The following is a 21,020-nucleotide window of genomic DNA, read 5'->3' on the forward strand; positions in this document are numbered from 1 at the left end:
CTTTTCTGAGAGGTGCTTGTGTTTGTGACCATGACTTTTTATCAGAAAGCTTGATAACTGGTAGGCTCTCAAGAATTTTTGTTTTGTAAATTGTACTGAAGTAGATAAAATCAAAAGAAGTGCTAGAACATTAGAAAGAGAAAGGGAAATAAAATACTACTCCATTGAGAGGACTTTGCTTACATTAAAACAGACACATCACAGTAGAGGAAAATAACAGCATAGTTGAACACTGGAACAGTGTAGCTACCTAACTGGAGTAGTTAATGCACCTCAGTAACAGTAACTAATGCATCCACTTCCAGCTGTGTCCCAGGTGGGGTTTTATTTGGACATGAATTGTCCCAGGTGAGCTTCACAACAGTTAAAGTAACTGAAATTTAAAAAGAGCTTTTTGTTTTGTTTTGTTTTTTAAGCCTGCTTGAAGCCACAGTTCGAAAATACTGGAGTTGTGTTTTAATCAGAGCTGATTCCAGACCCCATTTATTAAGCATCAGTTATCCTACATCCTTGATTTTCCCCTTTCCAGTTAAATTATATTTTCATGAACTGCTCATTTTTTATCGAAAATACCTAATTAACATGCTATTTTGGATTTGTTTTGACATAGGACATTTATCCTCATGCAACTATACTCTCTTAGCCTGCAGATTTTCTTTTTAAAAAATGTCTTAAATATACAAAAAGAGACTGACCTCAATAAAGCTTTCACTTGAAGAATTTTAAATAATCACATATCACATCTACATAGCAAACAAATTTTCAAATAAATACTCACTTCTCCTTCTAAAATAATATTCATCAATTTATAGACTTGACCTGTCTGTCTACTCAATACAATTATGGAAATGTGAAATACACAATAGACTTTGATGCAATCTCTCATACCAAGACCATTCCAAAAACTTAGAAATGGGAAGGTACTTCTGAGTGCAACCACTTATATGAAAAAACAAAACCCTGAAATATAGCTTAAGTTTGATTTCAAAAGAAGCCATAGGACCCATAAAATTAAAGAAGCAACTATTCTGTATAAAATAATTAACATTTCTATTATTCCTTTGGAATCTCTTTATAGAACTTTTCACTAAAGAGAAAAAAAAAAAGAACTTAGTGGCTTAAAATGATTAGCATTTATATTATTACAAGAGCAATACATGAGAATATTATGACTCCCAAACTGGAATCCAGAGTGAAGAAGAGCAGTGTTTCTACCAATGTGCTGGGAGCTTGTGAAAATTCATCACATAAATACACTCACAACTTATCTCATGAGAGCAGACCTACAGAAGAATAAAGACAAGATTAAAAAATAACAAACAGGGGCTAGGAAGGTGGCTCAGTGGTAGAGTGCTTGCCTCACATGCATGAGGCCTTTGGTTTGATTCTTCAGCACCACATAAGCAGAAAAATCCAGAAGTGGCACTGTGACTCCAGTGGTAGAGTGCTAGCCTTGAGCTGAAGAGCTGAGGGACAGTGTCCAGGCCCAGAGTTCAGGCCCCATGACAAGCAAAAATAAATAAATAAAAATAAAAAATAACAAACAGAAGAGTGGTTTTTAATGATTTTTTTTCTGTCCAGGAAACTCATGTATTATTCTTCTACTAAGAAACCGAGAGAGGTAGAGAACCTAAGAAAGCCAAAGGAAGATTGTTAGAATTCCAACTCTTTATTGATGTCCTGATAGGAAATATTTGAAGATAAAAATAAAAAAATCATAAATTCAAATTTGGCATATTTATATATTACCAAAAAGTCATCAAGTAATTTAACTTTTACTGCAATTAAATAATTGTGGCAAAAAGTCTATTCTATGAGAAGCAAATACTAATTTTGAATGACACCATTTAAGCACATCTACCATCAAAAAAATACCAATATTTAAGCAAAGGCACAGGCTCACATCTATCATCCCAGCTACTGCATAGGGTCAAACAAGTCTGATTCCACACCGAGCCAAAATGGGAGACTCTATCTGAAAAAAATATATTTTTTTAAAGGAAAAGGCATAGGCAGCTCAAGTAGTAGAACAGCTGTGTAGCAAGCACAAGACTCTGAGTTCAAACCCAAGTTGAGTTCAAACCCAAGTACTGCCATATGGTTAAATGTCATCTCCATATATATTTCTTACTTCTTATTAAGCAGCAGACTCACTTACCAATCATCCTTCAAGGTTTCTCACTCGCTGACCATGTGTCTTTACTTTATCTGTATTACTAAGGAAAGCTTTACTCTTGTTTACCCTTGTTTCTTTGACTTCTGCCCAATTAACTGCAAAGGTTACATGATAAACCACTTGAAGGTCATTGATGAGAGCAAAATGTCAGAATCATGCTGTTTCTTTTAGGGTTCCATCTATTTGGTCCTCTTTTTATGTCTCACAGTAGTTCATATGAAATGAGAACTGACCTCAAAGCCATGGAGAAATCATCCACAGAGCCTAACTTGTCTGGAGCTACTTGTGCAAGTACCATGGCAATCTAAAATTTCCCTGGTAAAGATTCTTATCCATTTGAAACAATGTTATACTAACAAGAACGTTAGCAACAGGTACAAAATGTGTTCATGTGATGTTCGCCTAGCTTTCACAATCATGACATCCTCACATTCACCACTAGAGTCAAATCCCCCCTTAATCTTAACAATCTTGGCAATCATTTACACATTCTTTGTTCTTTGTCTATGTGTACATGAGAGAATTATTGTTTCATAATCACAGATTTATAGGAGCAAGGAAAAGCTGTTACTGTATGTAAATGCATTGGCAAAGCAGCAATTTCATTGTATTACAGACTGGCAATGTCTTATATAACATAAGTTTATAAGCAAAGAGTAAAATTAGGTAATTTTATTTTTTATAATTTAATTAGATAAATTTAATTTAATGTTTTCCCAAAGGAATATTTAATCAGTGTATATGACTGGAGCAGTGTTTTGAATGCTGAGGCCAGGTATCCTTAGACCATCAAAGAAAAAGAGCTACTAGGCATCATCTTTGGAAGCCAAAGAAATTGTTTTACTCGTTATTTAACAATATGCTGTTAGCATCACAATATTTTTAGTTGTAGTTAGTATATAATTGCATAATTATATCCCAACATCTAGTGAGGGAAACATAGAAAATATTATTTGTGGAATATACAAAGAGCCATGCATTTCAAGTCCCCATTGGAAACAGGGAATATCAGAGAGCAATAAAATGGTATCTATAGCTCTTATGGGTTGGGTGAAGAGAAACAAAGTCAAATTTTCCTTACTTCCATATTTTCCTAGGTGTAATTCCCAGTTATGTACATAGTGAATCTTCCCTATACTATTGCTCACCTTTTTGTTATAGATTGTATTACCATCTCAAAATATTGAGTAACAGTATACTATAAACTCTACTATAAATAATGTACTATAAACACTATTATTATTTTTTAAATCTTCAAACTGGTTGTAACTTGCAGTCCCAGTCAAGGTTAATCTCTCAAATCTAGGAGAAAGAGCACCTCATTTGTACCAGGCTGGAGTAAGATGACCCAAGCCCTCCTAAATGTTTGATGCCAGCTCTCATCCTCTCTGTGACTCAATAATGATGGAAAGCCTTTCAGTTCAGAATACAAAACACCCCATTGCGCCTTCCGTATTCCGTATTTCTAGACTAACTTATTAGAGATTCGTACACCATTTGCTGTTGCTTTGTGACATTGGCAAATGCTTTTAAATCTTCTAAGGGCTTTTTAAAAAAATGTGTGAAATGTGTTCTTTTCAAGGACGTGAAAGCGAACTGAGGCCAAGTGGCAGTGGGCGTGTTGGCTATAAATCTACTCAACACATAAATATATGCATATTGAATTTTTCATCACTAGGCAGGCTATAAAAAAACTACCTTGTTGAATGTGTTATTTGTAATGTGCAAAGTTCACACTGCTAAGAGTAGCATAACTTTTGCATTCATATTTTGGTCTGTGACATGTTAAAGTGGGCTTCTTTTCCCCAAAACATGAAGCTAAAATTTTGTAAATATTATTTTGCATTACAGGAACATGTAGATATACTAAATATTTAATACTAAATATTTAAGTTAATGATAGATTCTTTGTCGTCATTCTTGTCAAAAAATACTAATTGTAAGATTGAATTTTGCTTACCAACATAATCTATACCAAATATTACTGTTCTTTAATATTGTGAGTAGAATTTATAGATGGAACTTTTCCCCCAAATTTGTCATAAAATTATGTATTTATATATTTTAGCATTATATATTCTTGACTTTTTGCATGCATGTATAAAACGACTAAATTTATAATATTTAAATATTTAGTGGATGGATTAAACTACTACTATTATTTGACATTTATCTCCTTTGCAAAAAGTGTGTGGGGGAGAGTTTCTTATTTCAGTTAAGTAGGTTTGAAAAGTGTCTCTTCTTAAATAAGTAAAAGGATTAAAAAAATCAGTAAGGACAGCTCTCTTCTTTGGAGATTAGACCTTGCCTTTAGGTTTTTATAATCTACAACTGATTTGATAAGATTTATTCTTTCTGTGATTTATGAAACACTACTTGTACTTGAGAAATAATTCAGCATCATTTTGGAAAGGATATGAAGAATGACTCTTTTTAGCCTTTAAAAGAAGCTTATTCTGCTATTCTTTTAGGCAAAAAGTAAGACTGGTAATCTCAAACTGTACACTTTCAGATGGTACTGGCCAGATCTAGTTCTTTTGGATGAAAATGTGAATTTTATTCTTTTATTACAGTAAAAGGATCAAGCCACAACTTAAAACAGGTGTAAGCTCTCAGGTAAATGGGAGACTGACTGCCTCCAATCTGGACTACCATACTTACTTGCTGGAAGCATTTTTTTTTTCATGAGTAGCAATAAAAATACAAGAAAAACTCAAATGTACAAATTGCAGCAGATGCTTCCTTAACTTACCCTAGTGAAACAATTTTGATGGGTGGCTATGAATTTGTAACTAATGTTTACTTCTGAAATGCCATAATTGCTTTTAGAACTATTTGAGGCATTTTGAATTGTATCTGCTTTATTGTAATATGGCGTTATATTGTCATTTTATGAAAAGGCATCTTTTTGACGCATGGAGGTTCTGGATACATTTGTTATCCATCATGAGGAAACCAGATAAGTAAATATTACAACGATAACTGAAATGTTTCATTTTTACATGAATAAATGAAAACCATTTTGAATCTGAAGGCAGAAGCGTTCTATCTGCACACTGACAAATTACATATTTGTTTGGTTTCGAGAAAGCTGATGTCTGGCTTCTCCACTGTGATGGAAAGAAATGTCTGTTTCCCGCATGACAGAGCTCGAGAGGGAGATGCTGTGTCCTTTGGGGAAAGAGAAGAGGACAACTGAGTGGATCATTTTGTTTTAAGTAGGCTTTTGACTAATTACTATTATTGTGTGGTCAGATCCCACATTCTTACCCTGTAGCATACTATGGCTTATCCATATTGCTTCAACAATCCCTTTCAAATTTCTAATTCTTTCCATAAACACTTTTATACAAATTTTGTACAAACTATTAAGCAATCACGTTATTAATTGATGCTGCATAATTCTCTGATGAAGTATTTTTAATGTTACCCCAAATATAGATTGTATGAATCACTTTTAATATTTTTTTTCTCACAGAGAGTTTCACCTCCAGAAAAATTGGACTGCATTGTTTAATATCTAAAGCAGAGCAACTAGTTGAAGAAAGAGCTATCTTGTTGAAAACTTCACAGATAATCTGAAGATAATGGAGGTATTTTTGTTAGATAAAACCTGGTAGGTAATTGGCTTCTTAGTATTTATAGTAAAGGGAATGAAACTGAAGACAGAACCACAATCTACATGAGGGAAATTTTAAAGAATCTGTGAATCTCTGAGAAATCTTGATAGAGTGCAAACTATAATTCCAGGTTTCTTGAAGAATACCCAAGAGTATCTTTCTAGCAAGCTCCCAGGTGATGTTATTGGCTCACCAAGGGAAACAAAGTTGTTCAATGTTATACAGGACTAAAGAAATAGGGATAGTACCTTCACCAACTGCCTGGGACAAAATAAGTGTTACTATGTAAATCTGGCCAAGTAGAAACTGTGATTTTCCTTTTCTACAATTCCAGTATCTGTTCACAGTGAGATTTCCTCTCTATGACAAAGTGAAATTCATCACATGGAATGGAATTATTGATTTCCTTTTTCTTAAACATGACTTGATTAATTTATGCAAAAATATTATGTGATAAAAGTGTCAGTACCATGTTCAAAAGAAGAATAAAAAGAATTTACTAGCTGGGTGCTGGTGGCTCATGCCTGTAATCCTAGCTACTCAGAAAGCTGAGATCTGAGGATCGTAGTTCAAAGCCAGCCAGGGCAGGAAAGTCGGTGAGACTCTTATCTCCAATAAACCACTGGAAAACCGGAAGTGCCTTGAGCTGAAGAGCGCAGGGACAGTGTCCAGGCCCAGAGTTCAAGCCCCACGACCCACCAAAAAAAATTACTGCAGCCTACAGTAAACGTAATCAAATTTCTGGTCCCAATTCTAGAATAAGTTACTAGAAAATTGTATTATCAACATCTAAGAAAAGGGAGCCACAAAAGCAAGATTTGCTGAGCTATTTCTAAGTAAAAGTCACATTTCAAGTATATGAGTTCTTCAGTGGTAAGAATTTCGGAGTGAGATTTCCAAACAAACACTTGACATCATTTCCTTAATTAAATTTTAGAGCAAAATATGAAAGTATAAGTTAAAGACCATTTGTATTCATTAATTAATATTTTAATAACAATTTGAAACATTTTAACTAACTAACATGGGGTAGAAATTTCTAGAACTGGACCAATGTGTTTTCCTGATCTTTTGTAGCTTAAAACTTTTATAAATATATGAAATAATTGTTAGACATCTATATATAGCATAGCATGAAGATAAAGGAAACTATGGGCAAAAATGAAGTCACTTCTTAAAATTATACATTAATAAATGCTTTTGCATGGATGACTTTACCATGAGATTAATTAGCAAGTTTGAGTTTAATAATTCCTACAAACAAATGCATATTTGTTTTTTGTTAGTTTGTTTGTTTCTTGTTTATTTTTGGTGGTTGTGGGGTTTGAATTCAGGGTCTTGTATTTGGTAGGCACTGACCCACACTTAAACCTCAAATTTATTAAATTAAAATTTAGAAAAAATGACCAGATCATCTGAAGTATCCTTGCTTTTTATAAATTGAGAATTACTTGCCAGGTGCCGGTGGCTCACACCTGTAATCCTAGCTACTGAAGAGGCTGAGATCTGAGGATCATGGTTCAAAGCCAGCCCAGGCAGAAAGGTTTGTGAGACTCTTATCTCCAGTAAACCACTAGAAAGCCGTAAGTGGCCTTGTGGCTCAACCGGTAGAGGGCTTGCCTTGAGCTGAAGTGCTGAGGGATAACACCCAAGCCCAGAGTTCAAGCCCCATGACTGACCAAAAAAAAAAGAAAAGAAAAGAATTACTATACAACTCCACATCTAATGGGAGCTATTTCAACAGATATTTTATCAAGGAAAACTGGCAATAATTATATGCTTAAGTAAAGACATGAAGGAATGGTATTGAAACATTGTTATTGATATTAGTTAAAATCCAGGGAAACAACATAGTAAATATGTGTGATCAAAAATACACATGTTCTGTGTAGAATCCTAGAAGAATTTCTTCATATAAAGGTGCAAATATTTGTTGGAGTAAGAAAAGACAGGGGATCTAGAAAAACTAAGTTATGCTCTCAGCTTTATTATTTTTTTTTGCAACTCAGCTTCTATTATATTCATTATTTTCAAAAAAGTTAATGAACTTGTTACCCCTCATAAGACAATTATTGAATAAAAGGCTAAGCAATGACATAAGCTATTTTTTTCTTTGTAAAGTGGTTTCAGTTTTACATAATGAAAGGGGATATTTTGGTCCTTTATTCTTAGAGTCAAAGCCAGAGATATGAACTCAGTGAACCTCCTCCCTCAGTCTTGAAGACAAAAGCCCTGCATCCCTTTATTTGCAATTGTCTGAGCTTCTCTTCTTCAAATTCCTTTCATCTTCCTAACGCCTCTTCCCCTATCAAATATACATTTTTGACTTCCCTTGGATGAATGTTTTAATATGAATCAAATTGGATTAGGGCTACTGTGTGTGTGTGTGTGTGTGTGTGTGTGTGTGTGTGTGTATGCGTGAAGCATAGCCTTGAAGTCACAGATGGCACCTTAGAAAAAAGAAATATAGTAAAATAAGTAACATATATTCTCATTCACAATTTCCTAGAGGCCCTTCGGTTGTTAATTGAAACTTTTGTCTACTTTATTGAACAATAAAAGTGGCAGCAACTACTCCCAGGTGTCCTTCAGTATTAAAAAGAGGATGAAGGGCTTCTGGCAAAGGTGACAGAAATTAATGCGGTGAGCCCAGCTATCAAACATTCTGATATGTGAATTGCCTGATATTTCTATAATGCTGCCTTATGATTGGAAATGTTATCGCTCCTATTGAATCAATAGAAAATGTTAAAGCTCCACAGAACCCCAATTACAAACTAAAGCTGGAAGGTTAACATCTAGGAGCAGCAGAGATAGAAACAATCTCTATTGTCATACCTTCCTGACAAGTAAATGTCAGAAACAGAACGCCTTCGCCTGGTCTCAGCATGGAGCACATGTAAAAGAATGATTGTAAGGCTGCCTCAAGTCAAATCGCCTGTCATCTCAGCTTTGACATGGAATTACTTTTGTTTTATGCATCTATTAACCTTGAACTATCAGCATTTGTTTTAATGTTCCAGGCTGAAGTGACCTAAATGTTCTCTTCTCCTGCAGAGGAATCTGACAGAGAAGACAGTACGTTTTTTGGGTTGGGGCTAGGTCCACGTAAGATGGTAGAACTTGCATAATTGGAAGGACCACCTTTCCCCCAAATGACAATACCCTGTTTTAAAGTCAGTGTTATATAGAACACTCGGGTGTGCATGAAAAGATTATCCTTGAGGGAGGAGTTGGGGAGGTGGGGAGGAAAGGGATGGTAGGGGAAAAACAAAGGAGTGGGTAACAGTGCTCCATAGGAAATGAACTCATTACCTTACTCATGTAACTGTAACCCCTCTGTACAGTATCTTTACAATTATATATATTTTTTTTAAAAAGATTGTCCTTTACTCAAGAATCTCCTTGCAGGGCTGGGAATGTAGCTCGGTCGTAGAGTGCTTACCTAGCATGTATGAAGCCCTGGGTTTGATTCCTCAGTATCACATACAGAGAAAAAGCCAGAAGTGGTGCTGTGGTTCAAGTGGTAGAGCACCAGCCTTGAGCACAAGAAGCTCAGGGACAACACCCGGGTCCTGATTCCACAAATCTCAACAGTGGCAAAAAGGAAACAGTGGCAAAAAAGAAAGAGGGGGGGGGAGGAAGGAAGGAAAAAAGGAAGGAAGGAAGGAAGGAAGGAAGGAAGGAAGGAAGGAAGGAAGGAAGGAAGGAGAAAGAAAGAAAGAGAGAGAGAGAGAGAGAGAGAGAGAGAGAGAGAGAGAGAGAGAGTCCCATGGGTGTATAGAAACATCACATCATCACACACCATGGATATTTTATATAATGACTATATAATCTATTATGTAGTCATTGAATATAAGAACTTCATAACCTTCAAAGTGGCTTATGAAAAAGTAGGTAGAAAGTGGGTAGGTTAAAGAGAAAGCCTGTTTCTTAGTGAGAAAGATAAGGCCTGCAGAAATTATATAAGGTGTCTTTGAACTAAATATTGTGGTTCTATATTTCACTTATCTTTTTATCGTGCATCATAAATATTCCACATCTTCTGCATTTATGTTACCTAGCATCTTTTAAGAAAGCATGGGTGCCTGAGACTGACTTCTTTTTTTAAGATCACATTAAGTAAGGCACACAGAATTTTTCTATGTAGGAATAAGCCTATCTGAGGTACTTACTGAACTCACCTAATATAAACTATGAAAAATAAAAAAAACACTGAAGGATTTCAGATGAATATTTCCTTTGATTCTCCTAAACAAAAAATACTACTTTCTATAATTCGGCAAGGAAAAGTGACTTCTAGAAAGACACATCATTGACTTAAACTCTACCTCCAAAACTCCAAAAGTTCTAGCTTAAAAGTCTATGTTACAGTTCAGAAACTAAGTTTTTCAGAGTTCCCTATGCTCAATGCTTGGTTCCTATGATTTGGGAATATGGTGAAAACATTAAGAAGTTGCGCCTAATGGGAGGTGTTTGGCCACGGATTTATGCTCTCGTAGGGGATTGTATGACTTCAATCGCTTCCTCTTTCTTTGTGTATCCTAGCAATGAAGGGGATGGTTTTGCTCCAATTGATGCTATTGCTTGGATTCACTGCCTTGCATGGCTGGTAGGCCCTGTTGTTTGTCTCAAGATCAAACCAGGCCAATCAAACATGGATGCAAACCTGAAAAGGTATGGTTTTAAATAATCTCTCTATATGGGTTAATTACCCAGGTATTTTTTAGAGTGATGTGAAGACTCACATTGTATTATCCATATTTACACTGTATATTAATATGCATAAAAAGATAGCATATGTTGGTGTCCTGATAAATGAGAATCCATATAGTAATGCAACCTTTTCCAGTGAGCCTTTTCCTAGGTATCAAACACAGGTCCCTGCTGACTGCAGGAATATTTTTCTGTGACCTTTATCTATAGAGGAATCATCATCTGTATCATTGTTCTATTTTAGTAAACCTCCATTGCCAGGAGTGACTAATTTTATAGGAAGCATGACAATTGCTTGGACAGATGAGGGAGCCCCTAAAATAATAGCTTTGGGAAAATACGACACCTTTCAGTCAAATTGGATACATGTTTAGTAAGCTCAACTTCATAAGAGACAGATTTCAGTATTCATAGCTTGGCTATATATTATATTCACAGTTGCACTCAAATTAGATCCTACATTTATACTTCCTTTTTTCTTTTGTGAGAAGACTAGCTCTGGTGAACGGTTTCAGATTAGTTCAATTCTAAAAGCAAGGTGGCTGACACTCACCTTTATCGAACCACAGCAACATAAAAAATCAAATTGTAGTAAGTGATTTCATTTTCTATGAGCAACTATAAAAATACTGTCCATCAGTCTGGAAAAGTACTGTCTTGGTAAAATAATGCCTGTGGCTCAGAGATGAATAATTACTATAGCATACACTCGGCAAAATTCACTTTGAAGTCAGTAAAAGTTTACATTGAAGGAAACCAGAGAACTAGATCTGATCATGACAATATTTCTGTTTCAGGCCAGGGGATATTTAGGAAGATGTACACTGCAGAAGTGATTGGAGGAGTGTATCACCAGATAAGGTGATTTTAGCACATGATGATGAGGATAAATGTAAAGCGACACGGTGTTACTCATATCACAAAGCTTTAAATCACATTTATGCCAGCAGTCCTGTGCACCAAATTGCTTATTTTCTCTGTTGCGTTCATGGGCCTTAGGATCAAAGAAATCTAAGTCTTACAGGAAAGCTTATGAAAACCCAGAATTCCAAACAGTTGGAGGAGAACTGTTTCCCACAGGGTCACACTGAAATAAAAGCATTGCTTGTCTATGTCTTTTCTTTTACTTTAATTCCAACTCAGCTATAGTCCGATAACAGAGAGTTAAAATCCACTAAGTTTATATTCAACTTGTGCAAAATATAAATTATATAGGAATATAAATGTTCATTTATGTATGTACGTATTTATCAAGGAATGAAATATACATAGGAAAAGGTGAGTGAGAGATAGAAGAGAGGGACAGATACAGGGAGACCAAGAAAGAAAGAGAAAAGAATCCATAAGTAATTGTGGTAGAAATAACATGCTTAACATCTGTATGTCTGACATTGTACAGGGCTCAATGGTTATGTACAGGCTGCAAGGGAGCCCATCACTTAGAACCAACTTTCTCAAAACTTGCATTTAACTTAGGAGACCACACATGCATATCAAAAAGAAATCAGAAAATGTTGCCAAATAAAATGTCACAATGGGATCGGGCTGACAGGGATGATGAATTTGTTGAATGCTATTTAAATAGATTATTTACAGCCATGAAAACAGGACAAAGAAAATTACTGGGGTTGTTTGGGAAGGAGGGCAGTATAGCAAGATTGATAGAAGGGGTGCGATTGATTGTATTACAATCTAAACTTGTTTGGAGATATAACAATGAAATTCCCCTATATAGCTAATGTAAGCTAATACAAAAATTAAAAGTATTGAGTTGCATAGTATGAACTTTATCACAGTCTCCTCGATGTTTCAAGAATTCTTAATCTGTGGCAGGTTTCAACGCCTTGAATAATGAAAAGGAAATATAGATTAAAAACCCAGGCAATCACATAAAGTGATTAGTTCATTTATTCAGGCAGTATTTATTAGTATCTTCTATAAAATGTGGAGAAATTTAAAAGTACAACATCATTCCTTCTGTCAAAGTATTTTCCATAACTTAGTGAGATAGTTATGAAACAAATATTCAGTGAAAATATATCTACTTTATCATTAGCACAGATTGCATATGTAGTATTCAATTTAAAAGCAAACTTCATAGCACATATATGTGATCCATACATGCAGATTATGTTTATGGGAGGTGGTTGAGAGAAGAGATAGTGAGAGAACAATGAAGGAGAGGGTAACAATGCTCGACAAGAAATATACTCATTACCTTACTCATGTAAGTGTAACCCCTCTGTATAGCATCCTTACCATAAAATAAAATTTAAAAAGAAAAGAATCATCTATAACATCTATAATCATAATATCATCATCTGTGACAATAAAACAATGAAATAAAATGAAGATACAATAGATCAGAGAGTACAAAATCACTTTTGTGATACTTCACTAATTCTTCATGCTAGGACTACACAAAGCCTTCACTTCTGCGTTATAAGCAACAATGGAAATTACGATCTTCAAAACATTACATTACTCATCTTCGAATGACAATCCTGGTGCAATATAATAGACAAGAAATAAATGATTGGATAAGAGAATGAATAAATAATGTTATAGTCCTCTCCTTGAAAACAGAATTTCATAATGGTCCATTGTTACTAGGCTCATGCATTGCTTTTTTTTTTTTTTTAACTCTGGTACTATTATTTAACAATATGTTGTTTGAACTTTATATCTCTTTATCCTGATTCTTCTAGGAAACTTTCTTGAAGACAAGTTCTTTGCATATCCTTTGGAATCCAATTCACAGCATAAAATAATGATATGCAAATAATTGCAGTCCATTTCCAAAGAAAGCATAAAAACACACATTATATATAGAGGATTAAGATTGATCTCTGAGAGGAGATGAGGTCATTGGAGTAGAGTGTGAACATATTTTGAGATGTAACAATGAAATATACCCCTGTGTAACTAATATAAGCTAATGAAAAATGACTTTTAAAAAGGAGATAACCACCTTAAATCCATTTCCTACACATGCCAAACTGAATTTGGCTAAAAGGTGACTAAGTCTCAGAATTATTGCTTCTGTGACAGATGATCATATTTACTTAGTACAGATTTTGTGATTATCATTTAAAATGGCACAGGAAAATAGTGTCCATATTCTACACCCCATTTGGGTATTCCACATCATTACATATATACATATAATGAAAGAGTTGTGAGACTGCATTGGTAGCACACTTCATACCTACTGTGCATTGCTCAAGGCACTCTGGGAGCCTTACATGGTAACGGAGGTAAGTGACAACCTTTGCAATTGTGAAATGTGGGATTGTCTGGCCATTATTCTAGTTAAAAAGAGGTAATGGGGCTTAGACCAATAAAATGAATAATGTCAACCTGACAATTTTCATATATACACAACCTATTGGTGGTAAATTATTCACAACATGTAATATCAGGGCCATATATTATACTAGTTTTGAATGAGATATTCATAATGACCAGATGTTGCTAGATGGATCAGTGTTTGTCATAAATTCCATTAAGTTCTATTTTGTCAGTAACTATGTCTAAGCCATTTATCTGTACTTTATATGTTAATGTAATCCTATTGTGTTGGAGCATATATTGCATATAATATTTTCATGGTATCTGATTTTTAGGACATCATCCTGACTGAGATATTCTCACATATCCTGTGACTCTTTAATTCTCTTCCAGATTTTCAAAATCCCATAAATTTTCAAGTCCATCTTCCACAATTCTGGTTTCTCTCTCCATAGCTTCAGATTTCATAATCCCTATCTCTCATTAGATTCTTATGCAACAACCCAATATAGCCCATTTAATTCTATTTCTGTATATCCCACTATTGCATTTTATACATGCTATGACCTTCTCTACAGCTTGGAGTATACATAGTTAGAACATTTTAATTTTTCTAATTACTATTTTCTTACTATTACTATTTACCTCAAGTGTTCCTAAAACTCAACCACTTTGTACCCCAATGACCTTTTTGGGAACAGAGGTAGAAATAGAATTAGACTGTCTCCAATATTACTAACTCTAACATTACTTCTTGATATCACATGACACAGGTTAGTTCTTTTAGGAAAAGAGCTCTCATTTCTTCAGAACTAGAATCCAAAGCAATGACAATGACCTATATGATTAGGCTCCCTGCAAATTACATGTCAAAATGTATTAATATTCTCTGTCACAAGAAGATAATAAAAGTTAATGAGTTAAATTTTAATATCCTCTTTTCCTCATATATATGTATAAATATAGATAGATAGATAGGTAGATAGATAGACAGACAGACAGATAGATAGACAGATTTTTTTTTTTGCCAAGAGGGATGGGTCAGAGGGAACTTTGAGTTCTGAAAGGAGCAGCTTTTTCTTTAGTGAGCCCTGCATTGTTTACTTAAGCCTAGTAGTAGAATTGCCTCCTTTCCTCAGAGTCATTTCTTCAGGGAGGTTCATTGTCCTTCCCAACTGCTGTGCCTTAGAAGAATTTTGCCTACTGGTTATGTCTCTCTGCCTCAAAGCTGGATTGTTTATGTACAGAAGACCTTTAGGTAAAATGACACAGTAGGCAAAATGATTCACCTATTGTATAAGGATCTGGTCATTTACCTTGAGCATCGGAGTGTAGAAATTTTTTCTACACAAATTTTTCTCTTAAAATATGTCAAAACTGTGGGTTCTACTTGTGCTACAGTATAAAGCAGTTTTCTCTGTGTATCTATAAAGTCAAATAAAAGCAGCAGCAGCAAGAGAAAGAGGAAGAGGAAGACAAGAAGGAGTAGGAAGAGAGGAAGAAGAATGCGGTGTGAAAGGGAAGAAGGGAATGTTGAAAAGGAATATAGTAAGTAATAAGAGGAAAGAACAGGCAAGAGAAAAGGAAAGGTATCAACATAAATAGAACTACAAAGAACAAATCTCAAATAAGAAAAGTTACATACACAGTCTACCTAACTACATGGCAAATATCTTAAATATCTACTTTATCTCTCCAGAATCTCAGAACTTTGCAATAATGTTCTATAATTAGAATATACATGTATATAATCATCCAAATTATATATTAGAAGAAACTTAGAGATTGATGATAAAAAAATGAGAATTGAGTTGTAATTAGTCCAAGGTCAACTCACCAGTCTGTGCTAATAAAAAAAGCACATTAGACTGATTATGGCAACAAGTTCTTCCTGTTTTACTGAACTACGAAGTTCTTAAGTATAAAAGCCTTAGCACTGACTTCTCTGATCTTTTCTATATAACTCTAATACGTATCGTATGGATCAACTATGCTGGTCTCACAAATGTTTTGAATCAATGAAGGAAAAACATGATCACCTTATGTTGTTCTATTTTTTCCCGTACAATTCCTAAATGTCATCTTGAAAATATGGACTAAACTGAATGTGAAATAATACAACTTGATTATAGGAATCAGGCTTGCTTAAATCATGTCTTCATCTTAGATTAGTCTAGATAGAGTGAAAATGCTAGTGGCAGGCAGAAAAATTATGACATCTAAAATCCATTTTGTATCTATTGTTGTCATATTTATTGCCACTTTCAATGAATACAATTATTTTTAAATAGCTTACACCATTTCCATATGCATCACTGCTGAATTGCAGGAAAAACAGCTAGCATCATTCAAGAATGGTCTCAGGCACAAATGAAGTATAGAACAGGTATGTCATTGTCACATCTCACCTTTGTTTTATATGATCTTTTAATCCTTGAAGATATATCCCTTTAGTGTGTGATGAGTGAGGTGAAATTCCAGAGGCTTGAGTTCACCTCAAGTCAAAAGAGAATCACCTGCCCAGTGTCATGCAATACTACTGAAAAATTTCTCTCTCTCTCTCTCTCTCTCTCTCTCTCTCTTGCTCTCTGTGAGTGTGTATTTCCAGGTTCAAACCTATATTCAAGATGGAAATGAAGGATTCTTATAGACAAAATCAAGGGAATATCTGTGGAAATTTTTGAGATTCCATAACTATTGGAAACGAAATATATATATATAGAGAGAGAGAACTGTATATACAATTTAATTATATATAATTGTATACAATATATAATTATATTATATATTATATTTAATTATATAATGTATACATAAAAGAGCTTACAGGGAAAAGTGTATCTGTATAGCAGAGGTTTTTAAACTGTAAAAATTACTAAGATATACTCAATCTGAAAACATGAATAATATTTCTATGATTGAATGCAACCAGGGTTTATAGTAACTTTAAGGGCTATTAAGCAAGTTCCTATATGAATCCAGAGAGTGAATTGTATAAGCATTTAGAATGTGCTGATGATAAAGGGATTCATAAAAGTTGTTACACTGATTTTATGTTGATGGATGTTTAAGTGTAAGGTGAGTTATTAAGCAGCAGCAAGTGAAACTAATGCTGAAGTGTTATGATATATGTGTAATTGAAAATGAAATTTTTTGGCAAAGTGAACATCAGTGAAAGAGAAAGAATGAGGGGGTACAAATAAAGATAATAATGCAGAGAAATCTATTTGCAATGCCAGTACAACTTGCCAAGTTTCACATAAAGCTAGAACTTCCTACCCTCCAAAAGAATTGAGTCCAAAAGTAGTTGAAGTGTTATATAGATTTACAGTATGTTCAATAGGTGATACTCAGTTCTGTTTCATAATTAGATCCACTCAATCTCTCTTCTTACTCTTCACTATACATCTTTTCTATTCTTCCCAGTCTGTTGACTTCTTGCCAGCCTCTTTTAATGCTGCTTATTAGTAACACTATTGAACAAGTCATTTACCTTTTCTTTGAGTGCTGTCCTAATTAATGACAGAATAAAGATCTCTGAATCTATGCAAGAGCAATTTATTCAGAATTTAGATTCTAAAGATCACCCACAGTATTATCTTGAAATAATGATGATACAATAGAGACATAAGAGACAATAATACATTTCTGGCTCTCCTTCCCTTTTCATTATTCTATGGTCCTTTTCACTGTTTTTTAATAAGTTTTTTTATTAAATAACATACAATTACATGAGCAAGGTACTGAGTACATTTCTTATCAAGCATTGTTGCCTCTTCCTTTGTTTTTCCCTTACCATCCCTGCCCTCCCATCTCCACAACTACACCACCCCTCCCCCAAGTTATAAAGTTTGTTTTTCGACATAGCATCTTGTACATCTCATTGTTGCAATGGGTCCACCAGTAGCTCTATCTAAACAACTTGTTTCTTTTTCCCTTCCCCTCCCCAAATTATACCAACAGAAATTACAATGCAAACTAGCATATGGAAAGTAAGATTAAAATACCCTACAAATGAATACAAATAAACAGAAAATACAAAATGTTAATCACAGAAATGTTAAAATATTGATGGTGCTATTTGTTGATTGGTTGGATAGCTGATTGGTTGGTTGGCTGTTTAAGACCAAATAAGCCTACACAAATTGTGGACAAGTGGCTCATGTCTCCCAGGAGGCTGAGATTAGAAATCTAGTTAGGAGCCAGTCCATGCATAAAAACTCTAAAGACTATCCACAACTAATCAGAAAAAGCCAGACTGAAAGCCTCACTCAAGTTTTAGAACACCAGACATGAAGAAAAAGCTATAAAAGAACACAAGGGCCTGGCTTACTTCAACTAATATAATTTGTTCCAGGTCTTTCCATTTCCTAACAAATGGGGCAATGCCATTCTTTCTGATGGAGGCATAGAATTCCATTGTGTATATATACCACATTTTCTTGATCCATTCATCTACTGAGGGGCATCTGGGATGGAACACAGATGGAACATGGTTTCCCTTATTTGCAATAACTAGTATGTGTCTGGGACAAGCAGAAAAGGTCAGATAAGATGACGTTAAGTGAAATGAACCCAAAGATAGGGACACAAACGGTTTTTCTTGTTTGCTATTGTTCCTAACGTATTTAAAAGGTACCATGTGATTTTTTTTTGTTGTTGCACTGCATGTCCCTCCCCCATGGTATAACCCTGTTTTCACTTTATTTGGGGAGGGGAAGGGAAGGGAAAAAACAAATTGTTTAAATAATGATACAGATTGATCCATTGGAATAATGAGATGTTTCTCCCTGCCTTGTGTATTTAAGAGCTAATAGGAGCAGAGAGCTGGTGGCTCACACCTGTAATCCTTGCTACTCAAGAGGCTGAGATCTGGGGATCTCAGTTTAAAGCCAGTCAGTGCAGAAACGTCTGTGAGACATTTTTTTTTTGGTTAGTCATGGGGCTTGAACTCTGGGTCTGAGCGCTGTCCATCAACTCTTCAGCTCAAGGCTAGCATTCTACCACTTGAGCTACAGCGCCACTTCCATCTGTGAGACTCTTATCTCCAATTAACCACCAGAAAACCAGAAGTGGCACTGTGGCTCAAGTGGTAGAGTGCTCACCTTGAGCTTAAGAGCTGAGGGACAGTGCCCAGACCGAGTTCAAGCCCCGTGACTGACCAAAAAAAAAAAAAAAAAAAAAAAGAGCTTATAGGAGCCAGCCACATCTTTGACGATGTGGCCATAATCTTCACCGGGGAAAAGTGGGCTTTGTTGGAATCTTCCCAAAGGAAACTCTACAGAGATGTGATTTTGAGAACCTACAGGAACTTGGCCTCTCTAGGAATAAAAGAGGAAGGAAAACACATTAAAGATGACTACAAAAATCCCAAAAGAAATACGAGAACTGAATGGTTAGAGAAAGCTTGTGAAGGGAAAGGAGTCACTCTTTGTGTAGAATCCTTCCAGCAGATTGAAGTAACAACATATAAAAATCATGCATTTGAAGGAACCATCAGAAGTCATTGGCCCATCACTGTTCCCTTCAAAGATCACACTAGACCCCAAACTTTTGACCCTCCGGAATATTTAGCAAGGCATTATAATGCTACGGAGTGCAGAAAAGCCATGAGGAGGTAGAGTGACATTCAAATCCATGAAGGAGCTCACGTCAGAGACAAACCCTGAGTGTCAGCAGTGTGGGAAAGCCTTCAGTACTTCCAGGGACCTTCAAGAGCGTGAAAGAACTCACAGTGGGGAGAAGCACAGCTGGTGTCAGCAGTGTGAGGAAGCCTTTATCTATTTTAGTAGCCTCAGAAGCCATGAAAGAACTCACACTGGGGAGAAGCCCTATGAGTGTCAGCAATGTGGAAAAGCCTTCATTATTTCCAGTGCCCTTCGAAGACATGAAAGAACTCACATAGAAGAGAGACCCTATGAATGTAAGCAATATGAGAAAGCCTTCATTTGCTCCAATGCCCTTGGTAGCCACAAAATCACTCATAGCAGATAGAAACCTATCAGTGGTGCAGTTGGGGAAAGCATACAGTATCCCCAGTGTCCTTCCCACACGCGTGAGAAGTCACACTGGCGAGAAACCCTCCGGATGTAAGCAGTGCAGGAAGCATTCACTAGTTCCAGTGTCCTTGGAAAGCATGAGAGAACTCACACTGTGGAGAAACTCTTCCAATGCCAACAGTATTGGAAAGCATTCACGTGTTCTGGTACCCTTCAAAAGCATGAAAATATTCACACTGGAGAGAAACTGTATTGATGTAAGTAATGTGAAAAAGTCTTTACTTGTTCCAGTGGCCTTTGAAGCCAGGAAAGAAGCCATAGTGGCAAGAGTTCCTGTGTGTGTAATCAGTGTGGAAAAGCCTTCACTTTGTCCAGTGGACTTCAGAGACACCAAAGAATTCACATTAGAGAGAAACCTTAGGGATGTAAGCAGTGTGGGAGAGCCTTTACTTGTTCTATTGACCTTCAGAAACTCCAAATAACTCACACTGGGGAGAAGCCCTATGGATGCGCGCAGTGTGGGAAAGCCTGCTCTTGTTCCATTCACCTTCAGGACCACGAAAGAACTCACGCTGAGTGGAAGTCCTAGCGGTGCCAGCAGTGTGAGAAAGCATTGACTTTTTCCAGTGTGTGTCGAAGATGAAAGAACTCACTGATTGAAGGGAAAGCTTCCAGTCATACAGCTTTCTTTTATCAATATGGACATATACATAGTGCACTGTAACCATAAATGTGGAATGTTGGAACAGTTTGGACATCAGAACCTTTCTAGATATCCTCAAACACAGCATGGGCAGAACTTTCATCAAGGAAATGCCTGTCCTGATGATTGTAGTTTGCTCACTTCAGTAGACAGACACAAGAGAGGTGGTGTGGACAGAAATAGTGAATAGAAGAGATATTTGGAAGATATTCAAAGATACTGGCATGGAGAAACTATCTCTGTGTTCATTATTTACTGTTTTTTGATGATTTTCTAAAAGAAATTCAATTAGTAGTTCAAAGGGGTTTCCATTCAACATAGCAGTTTATGAGTGCAATACATCTTGGCCTCCTCCCAGGCAGGTATGGTCCACAGAGGAAGAACCAGGAGGAGAATCTGCTGTCTGTGTGCTGCTTGTGTGCTGGTTCCATTGCTGAATCCCATGCAGAGCCAAAGAAGCACATAGCCACCATGCAAGACCATGCCTGCAGTCTTAGCTCCATCTTTGGAAGCTG

This window comes from Dipodomys spectabilis, unplaced genomic scaffold (genome assembly GCF_019054845.1).
Source record: "Dipodomys spectabilis isolate Male_0828 unplaced genomic scaffold, ASM1905484v1 ptg000024l, whole genome shotgun sequence".
In the NCBI taxonomy this organism is placed as follows: Eukaryota; Metazoa; Chordata; class Mammalia; order Rodentia; family Heteromyidae; genus Dipodomys; species Dipodomys spectabilis.